This window comes from Amblyraja radiata, chromosome 26 (assembly GCF_010909765.2).
Source record: "Amblyraja radiata isolate CabotCenter1 chromosome 26, sAmbRad1.1.pri, whole genome shotgun sequence".
Taxonomy (NCBI): Eukaryota; Metazoa; Chordata; class Chondrichthyes; order Rajiformes; family Rajidae; genus Amblyraja; species Amblyraja radiata.
The window spans coordinates 12,906,143-12,925,631 of record NC_045981.1 but is presented as its reverse complement, the minus strand read 5'-3'; the positions used below and the strand labels follow the sequence as shown (position 1 = coordinate 12,925,631).

Sequence of the window (19,489 nt, the reverse complement as noted above, 5' to 3'; positions counted from 1 at the left end):
ATATGGATTGAGATAATCAAGCATAGCACAAGGCATAATGGGAAGCAGCTAACCAAGGTTGAATATTAAAGATGCAAGGATAGAAAGACGTTAGAATTCTTCTTGATTTTTTTTCTGTGCTGTGAATATGCATAAGGAAATTCAATTTATTGGACATCGTTGGGTCTTTGCAAGAGTGAGTTCCATGGATCAAGCATAGCTTTCTCATTCATCCTTTCTTATGCTCTTCTAGCCGAATGATATACTCATTTTCAAAGTAGCAAATAATATATATACCATCGCTTATTATTACAATTTCTACCTAAAATCCCCAATCCTTCATAATAGACAACTATGTTTCAAATTATTCACTGCAAAACGGTGCATAGAAGCCCAATGTAACATTAGTGCTTGTTTTTTTTAAAGTGTAATGTATTACTGGCTGCATGTGCTTTAAACCCTCCAATGAATTTCTGTGTTCTGTTTCATATACCACAATAAACTTTGCCTGTGTCAGGGAGTGTAAACCCACAGCAGTTAGATTAATAAACAAAAAGCACCAAGTTTTTTGTTGGTACCCAAGCTATGTTACAGGTCGTGGACAAATTATTATTTCATAGGTCTGCTGCTTGGAAATTCAGTGACGCATAAGCTCAAGGCCTGACTGAGTACACTACTGTACTCAACATAACAACTTACATTTGTACTCCACCTATGTGTACTGTGCAATAGAAAATCTGGAACTAGATTGGGGAGTGGAGGTGGGGTGGGCTTGAAAGTGTGGTAGGAAAGTCCAGAGTGAGTGTGTGTATACACATGCACACACTTGCACACACATTCAATTCAATTCAATTCAACTTTAATGTCATTGCACAAATACAAGTATGGGTACAACGAAATGCAGTTTAGCGTCAGTCCGTAGTAATAGTGCAATATAGAAATAAAAATACAGAGTAAGCAAACAATGTGGACGGAGGGACTGGAGAAATCTATCGGCGGGACTCCGAGTTCAGCAGTGTGATAGTGTTGTTGTAGAAGCTGTTCCTCATCCTACTAGTACGAGACCTGAGGCTCCTGTACCGCCTCCCTGATGGGAGGAGGGCAAACAGTCCATGGTTGGGGTGGGAGGGATCTTTGATGATCTTCCCGGCCCATCTCAGACACCGTTTTCGGTGGAGGGCATCCATGGCAGGGAGCGGGGCACCGATGATGTACTGAGCGGTTTTCACCACCCGTTGTAGTGCCTTCCTGTCTGCTACGGTGCAACTGCTGTACCATACCGTGAAGCAGGTGGTCAGGATGCTTTCGATGGTACAGCGGTAAAAGTTGGTCAGGATCTGGGGGGACAGGTGAGCTTTCTTGAGCTTCCTCAGGAAGTAAAGGCGCTGCTGCACCTTTTTGATCAGCTTGGAGGTGTTGAGGGACCAGGACAGATCCTCCGAGATGTGTACCCCGAGAAATTTGTAGTTGGAGACGCGCTCCACCTCAGTCCCGTTTATATGGATGGGGGTATGTCTGCCCCCTCTGATCTTCCTGAAGTCAACAATAATTTCCTTCGTCTTCTTGGAGTTGAGGACGAGGTTATTGTTGGCACACCAGGTTGTCAGGTGCTGGACCTCATCCCAGTAGGCTGACTCGTCGTTGTCACTGATCAGTCCTACCACCGTGGTGTCGTCGGCAAATTTAATGATGGCGTTGGAGCCATTCTTAGTGATGCAGTCATGGGTGAAGAGGGAGTAGAGGAGAGGGCTGAGCACACAGCCCTGTGGCACGCCGGTGTGCAGTGTTATAGTGGAGGAGGTGAGGTTGTTGACCCTAACAGACTGTGGTCTGTTGGTGAGGAAATCCAGTGTCCAATTGCAGAGGGAGGTGGAGATGCCAAGTCCGCTGAGTTTGGTGATCAAGCTGGCGGGGATGACAGTGTTAAAGGCGGAGCTGAAATCAATGAACAGCATCCTGATGTAGGTGTTATTGCTGTCCAGGTGGGTCAGGGCAGAGTGTAGGGCCGCCGATATGGCGTCCTCTGTAGACCTGTTGGTCCGGTAGGCAAACTGATGGGGGTCCAGTGTGGGGGGGAGGCTGGCTTTGAGGTGAGCCAAGATCAGCCGCTCAAAGCACTTTGCAATGACAGTTGCAAAGCATGTTGATAGTAATAGATGGAAAGGCATAATTAATTGAAGATAATTTCTGAACAAACATTTTAAAGTGATGATTATTGATTTCAACAAGACCACATTTGGAAAAAATCTTTTGCCATTCCATGAACAAAGTTCATGAACTGAAATAAGATTCAAAAGTAATATAAAATTAATCTGTGTCTGTTGGGAAAGGTAATGTCATTTGTTTTGCTATTACTGTTATAGTAGCCCATGGGAATTGATACTCTGCCATCTATAGATATACATATAGCCCCCCCCCCCCCCTCCACCCAGGTTATGACAGGGTTCTGTTCCTGAGAACTGTTTATAACTCGAGCAATTCACCAGTAGGAAATCGGGTAATATATTTAAATAAAAACATATAAAAAACAATTACAACATGCAGTTAAACCAGTGTGTTTAATTCAACTGTTTGAATATTGCCAGTAATTAAGTTCCCACCCAGCAAAAGATGCCTGCAACCCCGCAGCAGCCAGCAAATCCATACTGCTGGACCCCCAAATGCACATTGGTCTGTGTGAGCTGCACATTGGAGGGGCATTCGATACCCGGGGAGGACCTTTATAAACATATTTGCATATATAAATGTCTGTAAATTATCAGCCATTAGCATGATATTTAGTTTTGATTTGAGATTATGCAGAAACCCCTCACCATGATTAAACCTACAGAGCAGCTTACACTCTCACTTTGATTTGAAAGTTGAGTGTTGAAAACCCAAGTTCTGTTTTATTGAAAGTGCTGCCCTCTGGAGGAAATGTGGAACCATGGTCCCAGCTTCCCCACCTGCCCAACTTCTGTTATAACCTGTGGCAAGTACCAGAACATTGCAGTAACTCATTACTTTCGGTTTATAGAATTGATTTTGCAGAAAGGAAAGCTATCAGTAATTAAGATGTAACTAATTTAAGTTGCGTGTGACACAGCCTATAAGCCTAGACCACAAGTAGCATGAGCAATTTTATGATAAGCATGCTTATTGTTTGAAATATATTTATAACAATTCCTTTTTTAGTGAGTACAGATCTCTTGTTGCATTGCTTGCTTTGTGAAGTTTAGCACTGATTTACTTGGTATTCCCTGTGCCCTTGCGGCCTTTATTCTACTTGGGTACAGCTTGCGGGTTTAGAAGGTCTGATGGAGTGGAGTAAATATGATGCATTTTGTGGATGGCACACAGTGTGATGGTGGTGGAAGGAATAAATATTTAAGATGGTGGATGGAGTATCAAAGAAACTAAGTGTTTTGACCTGGATGGTGTTTTATGAGAGTTTTTGATGGTGCACTCATCCAGGCAAGTATAATGTATTCAACGACACTTCTGATTTATACCTATTGGGGACCCAACACAGACAGTGGAGCACATAGTCACCAGTTGCCCCAAACACCGGCCACCGAATGGTGAACGAGGTCTGATTGACCTGGACGATGACACGTTGGCCTGGCTCGCCTCAACGTAGCTGCAGGTCTAAAAGACATACGACAGAAGAAGAAGTAATGATACCATTGAAGATTGTGCTGGCCATTTTGGGGGGTAATTGAGATACGCCCTTTTCTGCTGTGTGCATGGAATCACAGGTGTATATGAAGTTATGTGAACAAGACTGTGTAAAGCTAACAGATTTCCTTAACTAAAGATCATTAGTGAACCAGACAGATTTTTAGAAGGATTTATTAGTTTCATGAACAGCATTGTTTTGAATATCTATTTTCCTTTAAAAAATATCTAGAATACTTACTTGGGTGGATTTAAAATTTCCAGTTACAATCGTGAGATTTCAACACCTATCTAAAAATCATCAAGCCGGGTCTCTGGCTAATTAGACCATTAATTGACCTCTACAAGATTCCTGTCATGATAATTGCTCTGAATGGATAAATCCAAGAAAACAGTTCCTGTGAATGGTGGAGCGGTGGTGAAATCCAGCAGCTGCTCTGTAGTTCTGAGCTAGTTCTAGTTAGTGAGGTGGAAGGAAAAGCTGCAGAGATTCAGGTATTGGGAGACCACAGTTTATCATACTATGAGTTTAGAAGTTTGGAGACCATGTTACAGTTGTACAAGATGTTGGTGAGGCCACATCTAGTGTAGTGTACAGGTGCACAACCTTTTATCCGAAATTCCAAATAACGAAAAGCTCCGAATAGCGGACATTTTTTCGGTCCTTGAAGAAAGGTCCTTGAAGACGTTCACCGAGGGCGACCGCAGAGGTGACAGCGGAACCTCCGGTCGGTCCTCGAAGAAAGGGGAACTAAATCCCCATTCATAAAAGAGAAGGTGAGGGTATATTGCGCGGGAGGGTTAATAATTGACAATCTGCTGCTGCCTGCCCGCTGAGTTAAAAAGTTCCCACGGTAGACTCACGATACGCAGTGTATCGTGAGTCTTGCGTGGGAACTTTTTAACTCAGCGGGCAGGCAGCAGCAGATTGTCGCTCCCTTCAGTTTCACCCCACCTACACCCCTCTGCTTCCCGGCCATGTGTGTGACCCCTTCCCTCCCCTCTCCAGCTCCCCGCCCATTGCACGGGCGCGGGGGCTTTGCACTGTCTTCACGTCGGCGATGCCAGCAGGTCAATGCCAGTCACCGGAGACGTCAGGACCAATGGGACATCGACCCCCAGGCCCACTGCAAGCACGGAGATCCCAGAGACCCACAGCCAGCAGCAGCCCAGCCCCGTTCCAACTCCAGAGGAAAACTGCAAACTGGCCGGAGACGTCCGGACCACCAGAAGCCGCTCCCCGATGGGCCGCTACGGCGACAAGTGGCAGTTCGCCCACAGCCCGAGCTACGCCCCCTCATCGGGACACCGACCCCCAGGCCCACTGCAAGCACGGAGATCCCAGATCAGCAACTCCAGCCCAGCCCCGCTCCAACTCCAGAGGAACACGCTCCCCGTAGGGGCAGAAGCTGATGGTGTGCAAGGTACGTCTTGTTCTTGGGGTGGCGCAGCTCGGGCTGTGGGCGAACTGCCACTTGTCGTCGTAGCGGCCCATCGGGGAGCGGATTCCTCTGGAGTTGGAGGGGGAGGGGGGTATTGTGCTGTTTAAATGACTTTGCCTTCCATCACAGTGGGTTCACTGTGATGGATGTTTGTGTGAATTTAATTGTGTGTATGTCTGTAGGACATTGTCTTTGTTTGTATGGCTGTGTAAACAAAATTTCGTTTGAGTCTCACTGAGGCTCAAATGACAATAAATTTGTATTGTATTGTATTGTAATCGCCCCCTGCTATCCCAGGGACAGGGAGACACCGCGGCTTTTGAGAATGGTGGGCAATCACTTCCAAAGTTCTGCCCACACAGTCAATACACCTCTCCTACACTTGTCTCCTGCACTAAGATCATCTCGCAGAGAATGATCCCAGCCTAACCCTCTCTATTCTCCTATTCTGCAAGAAAAAACTACATTGAAGACTCAAACTCGCGATCGAGTAACTGCCGGGATCGAGGCGCAAACTCGCGATCTTGCGGATATGAGCCGAGCACTCTACCACTGAGCCAGCCGTTAAAATCTACGCTAAAAATCTTCCATTCCTAAAGCCGAAAAATTCTGAATTACGAAAAGTGTCTGGTCCCAAGGCTTTCGGATAAAAGGTTGTGCACCTGTATTCAGTTTTGGTTCCCCTGTTTTAGGAAATATGTTGTTAAACTGGAAAGGGTGCAGAGAAGATTTACGTGGATGTAGCCAGGGCTTGAGGGTCTAATCTATAGGGAAAGGTTAAGTAGGCTAGGACTTTATCCCTTGGATCGTAGGATGAGAGGTGATCTTATAAAGGTCTACAAGATCATGAGAGGAATAGATAGGGTAAATTCACAGAGTCCTTTACCCATAGTAAGAGAATCAAGAAGAAGAGGACATAGGTTTAAGGTGAGGGAGGAAAGATTTAGTAGGAACCAGAAGGGCCACTTTTTAACACGGACGATATGGGATGTATTTTACATAGTAATATGGAACAGGCTGTCAGATGAGGTAATTGAGGCAGGTACTATCAGAAAGTTTAAAAAACATTAGTACATGTATATGGGTAGGATAGGTTGGGCGGGATATGGGCCAAAAGCAGGTAGGTAGGACTTGTGTGGATGGGGCATGTTGGTCAGTGTGGGGGCATGTTGGTTGGTGTGTGGGTAAGTTGGGCCGAAGGGCCTGTTTCCACACTGTATGTCTGTTTTGAAATGCTTATAATGCTTATCCATTGTCAATGGACTTAGCCAGTTCATTTCCTGGAGTACTGATTAGGCAACTCTAATTCAGGATCGTAATGATGTCTTAAGGGCCTGTCCCACTTACGTGTCCTAGGCACGCAAATTACGCGACCTCATGGTCGCGTTGAGCCGCGACGGTCCCGCGCGATTTGATGCGCACGCACAACCGTCTGGAGCGCGTGACGTCATTTGAAGATGGACACAAAGCTGGAGTAACTCAGCGGGACCGGCGGCATCTCTGGAGAGAAGCAATGGGTGATGTTTTGTGTCGAGGCTCTTCTTCAGTCTGAAAAGAAGGGTCTTGACCCGAAACTTCACCCATTGCTTCTCTCCAGAGATGCTGCCGGTCCCGCTGAGTTACTCCTGCATTTTGTGTCCATCTTCAATTTTCTTGGCCCCGCTCTGGAAGTAGAAGTGGGGGCAGATCCGGACCGCAACCGCCGCGAGCCCCAGGCCGAGTTCGGCGATCGTTTGCCTGCTTCTGCTGCTGTTTGAGGTGAGACGTTGCGTTGCGCCAGGGTCTTGGGCCTGTCCCACTTTGGCCGTCAGTTACACGACAGGCCGTTGGCGCACAAAGATTTTGTTCGTTTCGGAGCCCCGCATCATGTCGCGCACCAACTACATACGCGCTTCTCAGTGGGACCGGCCCCGCGCGACCACACGATGACTGTGCGCCTCAACGCGACCACGGGGTCGCGTAATTTGCGTGCCAAGGACACGTAAGTGGGACAGGCCCTTAAGTATTCCAAACTCGATTGCATTGCTAGGTTGCTGACTATTTTTGGTGGGAACCTAACTGTCCATCTGAAATGCCCAATCAATGTACCAGCAACATATCATTGGCAAACTAATTGTATTGTGTATATTTAAACACTGTCATATCCCAACAATGTATCTGCATTGATTGCCTTTTGAAATGAAAAGTAATCTGTTAATATAGGGTCTCGGTAACGTTGTGTACACTAGCACCGTGCAGCTTTCGGTTGTGCATGCTAGACAAGCTGTCCATAAAAAGATCAGGAATTATAGGCATGAACACAGCTGCCAATGTTCATCGAGTCATATAGCACAGTAAAAGGCCTTTCAGCCCTTCCTATCCATAGTCATCAAGCACGCATCTATGCCTTTAGTTTACGGATTCAGCGTGAAAACAAGCCCTTCTGTCCATCGCTTCCACGGCGACCAGTGATCACCCCTAACCTAGTTCCATCCTACACACTATGGACCATTTACAGAAGCCATTTAACCCACAAATCCGCTCGTCTTTCGAATGTGGGAGGAAATTGGAACACCTGGAGAAATCCCATGCTGTCACAGGAAGAACGTACAAACTCCGCAGAGACAGTAATCAGGATGAAACCTGTGTCGCTGGTGCTGTGGGGCAGCAACTCTACCACTGCGCCTTTGTGCCACCCCTAACCCATGTACAGCACTTGATCGTAGTCTTCTATCCCTTTGTATTTAGAAAGAAACATAAGAAACAGAAAGATAGGTGCAGGAGTAGGCCATTCGGCCCTTCGAGCCAGCACCGCCATTCAATATGATCATGTCTGATCATCTAAAATCAGTATCTCATTCCTGCTTTTTCCCCATAACCTTGATTCCTTTAGCCCTAAGAGCTAAATCTAACTCTCTTGAAAACATCCAGTGAATTGGCCTCCACTGCCTTCTGTGGCAGAGAATTCCACAGATTCACAACTCTCTGGGTGAAAAAGTTTTCCCCCATCTCAGTCCTAAATGAGCCTTAAACCCCATATTTTTAAACTGTGACTCCCAGCATATTTCAAATGTTAATCGAGATAGATGCTGTGAACACCTTTAGGCGGCACAGGGATGCAGCTGGAAGTGCTGCTGCATCGCAGCATCAAAGACCCGAGTTGGATCCTGACCTTGCATGTTGTCCATATGGAATCTGCACATTCTCTCTCTGACCCTATGGGTTTCCCCAATGTGTTCTGGTTTTCTGCTGGATTCCAAAGGATTAGTAGGTTAATTGGTCATTATAAATTATCCTTAGTGTATAGGTCAGTTGTAGAATCTGGAGGGAATTTGATGAGAAGGCAGGGATTATAAAATAAAAGGGGTTACTGTAGGATTACTTAAATGGGGGATGAGTTTGGCAGATGAGTGGAGTAAGTGACAAAGGCTAGAGATGAAAAGAAGACAAAAGTGTGTCAGATAAGGAGAGAAGCGGAGAAGTGAAATGTGAAGCCAGAGGGAGAGATATGGGTGGAAGGGGACAGGGGGAGTTGAAATGGAGATTACAAGGGAAATGGGGAGCTTGGAAATGTGAAATTGGCGGAGGAAGGAGAAAAAAGGAGCAGCATGACTTTGGAGGGTTGGGAGATGGTGGGGGAATGTGTACACACTATGGTAGGGGTGGGGTGTTGGAAAGAGAGGGAAGGTGTGGGAGGGGGCATTACTTTAAATTGGAAAATTCAATGTTCATACTGTTAGGTTGTAAGATAAGGTTGTAAGACTGTTAGATCTCTGAAGAGGGGCCTCGACCCTAAACGTCACCCATTCCTTCTCTCCAGAGATGCTGCCTATCCCGCTGAGTTACTCCAGCATTTTGTGTCTAAACCAGCATCTGCAGTTCTTTCCTACACTGTTAGGTTGTTAGCCGCCCAAGTGGAATATGAGGTGCTGCAAGGAGCCTCACTCTGGCAATGGAGGAGGCTTAAGACAGAAATGTCAGTATGGGAAGGGGTATTAAACTGGTTCGCAACCAGAAGATCCAACAGTTCTCAGTGGACACGAGCGCAAGTGTTTGATGAAACGTTCGCATAGTCTACTCTTGGTCGTGTCGATGTAAATCAGGCCACATCAAGAGCACTGAATGCAGTAGACAAAGTTTGAAGAGGTGAACATGCAACACACAACAAAAGCTTTTCACTGTACCTCGGTACATGTGACAATAAACAAAACTGAAACTGAAACGTAAACCTCTGTCTGGAAGGGTTGCATACTTCTCTGGATGGAAGTGAGTGAGGAAGTTTAGGGAGAGGTGTTACATCTCCTGCAGTTGCAGTAGAAATTACCTGGGAAGGGGATGGATACCAAAGTTATAAAAAGCAATAGGCTTAGTGGACTCCTTTTCTGTGTGAGAATTGAAACGTAATTCTAATATGGAACTAATTGGATACTGTTTTCTGGTAATTGGTTTGCACAATGTCCTGTGGAAAAAATAACCCTGACATTTTGTGTAATATATTTTCCTGAAAGGGGACTGTACTTATCGCCAAAGACTCCATGGTTCCAGAAAGGTCCCGACCCGAAACGGCGTCTGTCCATTCCCTCCACAGATGTGTTTTGCTCAAGATCCCAGCATTTGCCGTTTCTTGTGACTCCATTGTAGTCCACTCTTGCTCAGTTAAATAGCAAATGCTGTAAATAATTTTGGGGAATTGATGTGTTATGGTAGGTGATTGTTTTACTCTTTGGCCCTTTGTACGAAATAACGCAAGTATTCATGAAATGCTTTCTATTTTTAGATTTCCTGGTGCAGTGTAGAAAGGATTAGAGCCTAAGGAGTTAACTTTAAACCTAGAGAAATGCATGTGGTGTAATGTGTCCTTGGAGAATCCGATCAGCATTGAGAGCTGATTTTCAGTCGAGCTGTGTTTAGCACAGGCAAGGGTGGAGCCTAATCACATGCATCCAACAGAGAAAGAGAAGAGAGCTTCACACATTCACCAGTGTCACAGCTGCATCACTGGGGAAACATACTGAGAGTGCGGCATCAGCACCTATTTCAGCCTTTTAAGCCCGACTTAGCTGGAAACCTTTTGTATTTACGTTGATAGCACATTTTTTCTTCTATCTGAGAATTCTGGCTGATGGATAAATGGTTTACTGGCAGCAGCCACTGGTCTTCTCAACACAGTCTAAGGATATGCCTGTGGACAGAAGAAGGACAACATTAAGATTACAAAGGCCTTTTTAACCAAGGTGAAGATTTTATTTAGCCAAAAAACATTTGATGAAATTCTCTGCTATTTGCTGAACATGTTGAGCATGATATCGATGGTTATATTTTGTTGAAGATCTATTTTAATCTTGGGATTTGTCTGTACACCGCTGTCTTGGAAATCCACCCGTTTTTAATGATGTTGCTGTGTATATTGAAGCCTGTCGGCTAGTGGATAGAAGCGAGGACAGGGTCCTGGACCCAGGTACAGTTTCTGAGTTGTGTTAAATGAATACCTCACCTAGATTTTTTTAGCCATTTCTTTATAATATTTGTTTAATTTACAATCTTTGTACAAACAGAATTGAAATTTTATGCCTTTACATTCGCATTTTCTGTTCTTGATTTTTTTCTTCCAAATGATGCTTCACATCACGAATTATTGCCTACATTTTCAGTGTTCATTGTCTTCACATACTTCTATTGCATTTTGTTTGTAGCGTTGAGCAGAGAGATAACTAATGCAACTGAATTAATGGTCAGAAATTGTTCATTTTGTCCTAATTTCACATTTCTGGTATTTAAATACAATTATTTAGATACGAGTTTGGTTAAAGTATACAGTAGCCTTGCCTTTTGTTATAGTTGCTGTAAATATGGTCATTCCATAGTGTTTGCTCTTGCCATCCAGTGAGCTGGATGAGAAGAAGTGCTAAATTGAAATTGAAAATAATTATTTTCAACAATTGTTGGGTGGTTCCGCATGGAAATTTGGTTGTAATACAGCAAGGGGTTAATTAGGACACGCGGACCAAAGAATTCTGACGCCTACTCTTAATGGCATTAATATTTTCTGCGTATAATAAGCCAATTGTTTAATAACAGAATTGCATTCTTTCTGAAAATGTGCCCTATTAGGGTCCCCGTGTAATATATGCTGTTTCAGCATTTGTCTATTGGGATCAAACCATCTGCTTCTCAACAGTTGCAGTCAGTACGTTCTGACCTGTCAGACTTTGCATATTACTGGGCAGGACAGTCCCCTTGAACACAATACATAAAGAGCTCCGGGCTATGTTGAGGGAAATCCTCCATTTTCAACAGGCTTGGTTAACTGTTACATATTTAAGAGAGCTCACTATGATATAGCACAAATCCCAAATTGTACACGACTCCACACATACATTTCAGCAGCAATTGAATTCATTGATTTACCTGTTAATAGCTTTCATATCCCTGGCTCCAAAAATGATCTGAAGGTAGAGTATACGATTTTACACAACAATAAATAAATAGAATGATTGAATTATTGATTGTTTTGCTCTGCTTCCACGATAAATTCTATTTCCTGTTGACCAACAAAAGCTCTGCTTTCTCGTGTTTCTGTGTTGTCCTGTTAAATAATTTGTCTTTATTGTTATTATTGAGATGGTAGGAGTAAACAAAATCTTGATCTTTACTATTTCGATTCACATTTTATGATTAATTATACCAAAAGTAACATCATGCTCATATCAAATATTTTAATTCCCGGGGATTTTTCAAAATGTTCCGATGAGCTCCATACATTTTGCTGAAGGGTTTTTATATGATTATTTGAAACAATCTTTTGCTTAAACAGCAAGGAAATATATTTGTACATTAACTATCATGATGATATTCTCTACAGTATACTGAGGGATGTTACATAGTGGATTATAGTTCTGGTTTGGGTTTTTGTAAAATGGGGAACATTTTGATAAAACACTGATTTTTTATTTTCATTGACTAACCAGAGGGAAGTGATTCTTGTTTATGTCAGCAAAATATGAGTAATTCTGTTTACTATTACAGAAATACTGCCAAACACGCACAGTAGTCAGCAACTCAGTTGACATTCATACTGACTTGTTGTTTGCAGTAATTGTGATACTCGCAGTGATCTGGATTAAATAGCTATTTATTCGCAGGCAGCTTTAAAAAGCGATAAACATTTGTTTTCTGATGAAGGGTATTGAAACTGTTTCTCCTTCTTCCGATACTGCCTGACCTGATGAGTGTCAGTTCTTAATTGTATTTTATTACAATCATTTTTACATTAATTTAATTTGGGACATTTGTTTTCAGTGGTCTTTATGCTGTTATATTAACAACAGGACAATATATAATGGGAGTAGGAGCCCTTCAAGACTGTCCTGGTATTCAATATGATTTCAGTGGATTAGACCCAGACCTCGTCTCTTGTTTTATGCCAGTTTCTCATTCTGTTAATTTCTTGATCTTTCATCTCTCTACTCCTAATGATCTATCCTCCACAGCTCCCTGGGCTACAAAATTACAGAGATTCACCTCCTTTTGCGAGAAGTAGTTCCTCTTCAGCTCAGTTCCAAATGGTTGTTCCCTAATCTTGTAACCATGATGGTAAAACTCTGGTTAGGTCACAGCCAGAGTTTTGTGTTCATGAATGGTCACCACATATTGAAAAAGTGAAAGAACTTGAGAGGGCACTGAAGAGATTTACCAGAATGATTCTGAGGATGAGGGATTTCAGCTGCAAGGTTACCTTGGGGAAACTGGGTTTGTTTTTCTTGGAGCAACAGAGATTAAAGGAAGATTTGTTGGAGGTGAACAAGTGATTAGTCAAGACCGACAAAGAAAACGGCTCCATTAGCTGATTGGACACCGCGCAAGGGACACCCATTGAGGGTTTTGTCTAAGAAAGACATTCCTAATCCAAATCCAGGACGGTACAGAAGCGCAGATAGTAGAGCTGCTGCATAAAAGCAACAGAGGATTGGGTTTAATCCTGACCTCAGGTGCACGTTCTATTTGTGACCACGTTGGTTTCCTCTGGGTGCTCTGGTTTCCTCCCACATCTCAAAGACCTGCAGGTTTGTAGGTTAATTGGCCTCTGCAAAATGTGTAAAAAATGCCCCCAATTTGTCAGGAGTGGATGAGAAAGTGGGATAACATAGAACAAATGTGAACAGGTGATCGATAGTTGGCGTGGACTTGATGGGCCTGTTTCCATGATGTATCTCTAACCTCTAACTCTAAACTGAAATTGCCTTATTGTCATATAGACCAGGATGCAATGAAATTCCTTGCTCGCATAAAGCTCATAGAGTACTCAATATACATGACAATGCTAATTACAACAAATGCAAAACAGCAAATGGTACAAATATTGTTTGTAGAGCAATAAAGTAATGCAAAAAGTATTAAAGTGCAGTAATGGAATAACCGAAATAGGTAGTTAAGAATATGTCGCAGCAGCTCTGTGAAGAGGGTGTGAAAGAAATGATCGGGTCAGGAGTCTGGTAGCAGTGGGGAAGAAGCTGTTCTTCAGTTCTAGATGTCCGATCTATCAAGCTCCTGTATTTTCTTCCGCAAGGTAGAAGACAGAAAAGTGAACGACCAAGACAACTGGCATCCTTGACAATTCTTCTAACCTTCCTAATGCCACCATGGACTGAATGAAAGGAAGAAAGTAAGGAGCCTGTGACAGGCTGGGCAGTCTATAGCAGAGCAGTCAAGTCAAGTCAAGTTTATTCGTCACCGCACCAGGTTGAGATGTACCCTTTCAGTGGACTTTCACGTGCATTTGTAGATGTTTGAGGAAAAACTTGGACATGCCAAGTCCTCTCTGATGCTGAAGAAAATAACTATGCTGATGAACTTTCTTGATTGCACCATCAGTGTGAAGTGACCAGGTTAAGTAGCTGGTGATATGGATGCCTATGAACTTTAAGCTGTTGGCCATCTCTATAACAGCTCTGTTGATCAGAACAGGGTTGCAATAACAGCCTCGCTTAGTCCTCGGGATTCAATGAAGAGTGGGAAGGGACATTGATGAAAATGTGCTCAGTGACAGGACACAACGTATGTTGGTGCACATGCGTTTTTGGTTTGGGTGGAAGAGCTGTATTTTTTCTGTTAGATTTTGCGACTCCTATAAGTTTTGGCAAGTAGATGAAGACCCCTTCCCAAACAATCAATACGTTTTATTGTATTCCAGTGGACATGCCATGAGAGTCGTGTTTTCAGAATAAATATTTACATTGAATATTCATTCCAATTTCCCTAAAGCAAAATAGAAAAGCTTCAGGAAATCTGAAATGAAACCAAAACATGCTCAAAAAACTCGGTGGGTCAGGCAATGAAGAGAGAAACAGAATTAACACTTCAGGTTCACGACCTTTCATCTGACCAACAAGATATTTCCAGTTGGGAAGTGCCACTGAGATGATTAACACAATACCATATTGGTCTTCAGTAGGTTGCTGGATGCTGAAATCTATGATGAACATGTATCTTCCTCTCCGTCTCATTTCAAATCTGCACTTACCCATTCTTGCAAATTATAGTGATCGACTTCAGGTAGCGAAGCGGTACACATACCCCAGTTTGCATAGACGGTGACGAAGTGGATATGGTTGAAAACTTCAATTTCCCTGGAGTCAATATCACCACCATTCTCTCCTGGACCACCCATATTGAAGCAATGACCAAGAAAGCACACCAACTTCCTAGAAGGCTTAGGAAGTTTGGCAAGCCCCTTACACTCTCACTAACTTCTACAGAAGCACCATAGAAAACATTTTATCAGGATGCTTCACAGCTTGGTTTGGGAACAGCTCCATCCAAACCACAAGAAATTGCAACAAATTGTGGATGCAGCCCAGACCTTCACACAAACCAACCTCCCTTCTATATTGACTCCATTTGTACTTCCTGCTGCCTCGGCACAATCAAGAATTTGTCACACCCTGGCCACTCCCTCTTCTCCTCTCACCCATCAGGCAAAAAGTATAGAAATGTGAAAACGCACACCTCCAGATTCAGGAACAGTTTCGTCCCAGCTGTTATCCGGCAACTGAATCATCCTACCACACCCAGAGAGCAGCGCTGAACTACTATCTACCTCTTAGGTGACCCTCGGACTTTCCTTGATCGGGCTTTGCATTAAACGTTATTCCCTTATCATGTATCTGTACATTGTAAATGGCTCAGTTGTAATAATGTATTGTCTTTCTGCTGACCGGATAGCACGCAACAAAAACTTTTCACTAACAATGAACTAAACTGAAACTGAAATGTATAGTCCTTATGACAGTACAGAAGGAACTTTTTAAAATATTTGTGGAACATATGGTTCAAGACAACATTTGAATTTTTCAGTGACTTGATGGGGAATTTTGCTGCCCTTTTAAACTTTGGTTGTCCATTTGTAGTAGGATATGCCTTTACCTTTTTATGTATTATTCACAATTTTTGAATTAGTTGTGAGCTTGAATCCAGATAAAACACAATCCTTCCAGGCATTCCCAGGTCACTGCTGATCTCTGCATTGTGTGCAAACCTGGCGATGTTTCCAGTTCTTAGTACAGAACTACAACCTCTGTGTAATTCCATCGCTGAAGAAAGAGAGGTTCACTGTTTGATCCAACAGAAGTTTACTGTTTGATTCATCCGGGGGTGGAGGCCAGTCAGTCATTATTTAGGAATTAAGCTAAACTCCCTTTCTTTAACCAATCAATGCTAAATGGTCAATTTTAAACCAGTTTGACCAGTTCAAGGTCAGCAAATTTTGCATTTAATGTTGGAATGTAATTACAGAATGAGGTTTGGACTGTACAGTTTAGTTTTGATATGGCAGACAGATATCAATAATATTGGGACGTGATTTGAAATGTAGCCATATACATATTACAAAGTTAGTTAATGTGTTCTGATCTGTAAAGTCATTGTTGAATACTTTGTTGCTTGATGGTCAGTGTGGACTCCGTGGGCTGAAGGGCTTGTATCTGTGCTGTATCTCTGTCCTAATTTGCCATAGATCCTATCAGTGTAACAACAGTGTATTTAAAATTCCAAATGTGTGACTGTTTCTGAGCACTGTATATCTAAAATGTTTTCACAGTTTTGGCATGTCCTGTTTCCTCTTTGCAATCTGATTTAGAAAACAATCTCCTATCCCATGTGCTGCACCAGGCTATGATGTTTCTGTTTTATGTTGAGCAAAAATAAAATGCTTTAAATTTATTTTGAATTTTGCAATGGCAATACATATGCCAAGAGGTCACTAAATGATATTCTTCGCAATGTTGCTGTTGCACGATGTAAAGAGTGCATTTTGAAAGATGAATATTACATAAACTTGCTCTGCTCAGAATGTGCATAGCTGACATGAGAGATAAACCATCATGGTATCATATTGCAGGCAGTGGGAAGACTAGACTATTAATGTGGGATTCTAAGAACACAACCTCAGCCAGTATGTGCCTCGAGAAGCTAAAAATAATTTTGCAGATTCCAGCAATCCATAATCGTTGGGTTCTAAAAATAAATTAATGGCCTTTCCAGTTAGGACTCACAATTATGGATGCAACGTAAAAGAAGAACCTGTGTTACAGCTGCCAAACTAGCCAAAGATAACTGTTGTATTTTAGTATGACCCATCTGGTAGTATTGGCTACCATTTGAACTGTTGTTCAATTACCTTTTGAGCTCATAATCTAGAGTGATGGTATATTACGCTCCCACGCCTTTATGGGACTGTTTTATTGTCGGAAATGTCCCTTTTTATGTGGATTAAAGTCCTGCCTGCCGCTTTGGCTCAGATATGCTTTAAAGACCCTAGGCACTATTTGAAGAAAGCAAGTATTTTCTCATGTCCTGGAAATATTTTTCTCTCAGCAAGTAATGCATAAAAAAACAAATTAAATCAATATTCACCTCCTGGCAGTTCATAGGTCATAGCACCTGCTGTGAATAGCTGTTGAGTTTACCTGCATGGAAAATCAGTGTGTTTTGAAAGTAATTTGTTATGGGAATTGCTATGAGATGGTCCATATGATAAGGATCATTGCAAAATAGTTTATCTGATTTAGAGCTGATTAGGCCCTGTTTGTGCTATAATTGAAGAAGGTTGGCAAGACTATGGAGAGGATGCAGAAAGAGATGCACACGTGTTTAATTACCATTACCTATGACAAAGGTTAAGAGGCGACCCAATTCAAATGTTCAAAATCATGGGATATATGATAGAAAGTAGGAAAAACAATTGAAATTGTTTATCAAGAGCATACAGTTAAAATTCCTATAAAAGAATGAATGGTGGGGCAAAGGATCAGAGTTAAAACTACTGAAATTGAAGTCAAAATTTCTTTAAATTATTTAAAATGAGAAATAATAAAAAAAGATTACACAAAAGTAAGATAATTCAAAAATCACCTGACTTCCAGTTTGTCAATAACTGGATAAACTTTATTTATCAACTTGTGACAATAAAGTATCATTCACTTCATACATTCCAGTTTGCCCGCTAATCTGCAGGCCCTCAATCCTATTGAAATGTATGGAGTCTGGTCTTTCACACCTACATAGGATCAGGGTGGCTATTCGCACCAGCGTAATGTTTGGGAATCCTAGCAGCGGGCTACTCTGTTGTTGAGATCCTCGTGCAGTCCAGTGACAGAGCATAGTGATGCTTTCCATCCCTCAGTAAGTTTCAATTTGTGCATTCACAGCGTCTGAGAGTGACTGAAGTCCCAATATCTGACAGCCGCAGATAGGGTCTGTGGGTGGTAACTCCCGATGCCAGGCTAAATTCCTGGATTTCTCACACCGTTCTATCATTCCAAAGACCACACTGGGATTTCCAAAAGCTATTTAAAAGGAAGGGGATAAATATTTTAAAATATAGAAAGAATGATGTACAAAATTGTGATGGGTGTTAATAAACATTTGCCAAGAGCTGAATTTTCTATAACAAGGTGGCATGTTTAAGGTAAGGAATAAAAGGTTTAGAGGGGATACAATAATTATTTTTTTCATCCAAAGGATGTTTGAAGTTCAGAAGGCACTGAGAGGATGGATGTTAGAGGCAGAGACTCTCATAACATTTGAGAAGTCTCGAGACAAGCACTTGAATTGCCAATGCATGGAAGACTACAGGTTGCTTGTTGGTAAATGGGATAAGTAGATGGGGACTTGATGCTCGTATTGGGCATGCTGGGCCTCAGTGACTTCATGAGTCCATCATTCCAGTTGAACAGTATGGCGAAATGTAGGAAACAGGATAACTTTTGGGAGAATGGCTCTCGTGTAAAGGACTGAATGGCCTGAAGACCAAACAAGATTCCTAAATCTTTGAGTATTATAGCCTTGTGAGAGAAAAGATTTAATCAGAATCTGAAGGCCAACTATTTCACATCAAGGGTGATATGAGCTGCCAGAGGATGTGGTTGAAGCAGGTACAATAACACAATTTCATATCATTTGGTTAGGTACATGTATAAGAAAGGTTAAGAGGGGTATGGGTCAAATGTGGGCAAATGAGACTAATTTTGTTGGGCATCTCAGTCAGCGTAGATGAGCTGGGCTGAAGGGCACATTTCCATGCTGCATGATCTATAGGAGGAGGAGCCATCCTGGGGAACGGCTGCTAACCAGCAGCTGTCCGTTCAATTCACTTTTTTAAATTAGTTTTTAGTGAATTTTGTCCTATGTTGGGGAATTTGACTTTTTTATGTGGGGGGGAAGGGGGAAACTATTTTCTAGGTCCCTACCTGGTCGGTAAGGCAGCTTTTTCCCCGGGCTGCACCGTCGACCCGTCCTTGTGGCCTACCAGCGGGAGTGGAGCGGCGTTTATCCTGGCGGGGACCGCCCAGCACCTTCAGCTTCGGTGGCGGCACAGCGCTGGAGCGCTATCGCGGAGCGGAGCGGGCGATGCCTTGCCTGGGTCGCCGTGCTGGAGCTCCGGTATGCTGAGATCAACACCGTCGAGCTGCGGGACTGTGGAGCGGCCAGCCGCGGGCGGCGGCGCCGATTTTAACATCGGGAGCCTCGGAGCACCAACCGACGCGGCCCTGTCGGCTTCGGAATGCCACGGACTCCAGTAGGGAATCGGCCGTTCCAGCCGTCCCAGCCGCTGTGAGGACTCTCCCGATGCCGGAGCAACACCACCCGGCGAGAACGGCCAGGAACATCGGGCCTCCGTAGAGGCAACTGTGGAGGCCTCAATAGGCCTGACTATGGGAGAACTGGGGATGGGGACTGGACATTGTGCCTTCCCCCACAGTGGTAACCATTGTGGGGGGATGTTTTTTTGTGTTGTTACGACTCCCGAATGCAAGTACTTCAGAGCCGCGTAACACAATTCCAAAAACCAGGTTCAAGTTCAAAAAGTTTTAATTATTCATTGGAACACAAAACCCAAACCTGATTTTAAACAACCCAGTCAGGGATATGGATGA

General features: G+C 43.1%; 1 protein-coding gene across 5 annotated transcripts in view; it reads left to right on the top strand.

The window, feature by feature from the left end:
- cyth1 (cytohesin 1) overlaps positions 1 to 19,489 on the top strand; it is a 178,460-nt gene that overhangs the window by 96,474 nt on the left and 62,497 nt on the right. Inside the window, exon 1 of one of the 5 annotated variants that reach the window (XM_033044280.1) lies at positions 10,028 to 10,291. The exons of 3 other annotated variants lie outside the window; for them this stretch is intronic. The gene's annotated coding sequence lies outside the window, so the exon portion shown is untranslated. Of the gene's footprint in view, positions 1 to 10,027; positions 10,292 to 10,324; positions 10,516 to 19,489 lie in introns of those variants that run through there. One more of the 5 variants, XM_033044281.1, reaches the window with a different exon arrangement.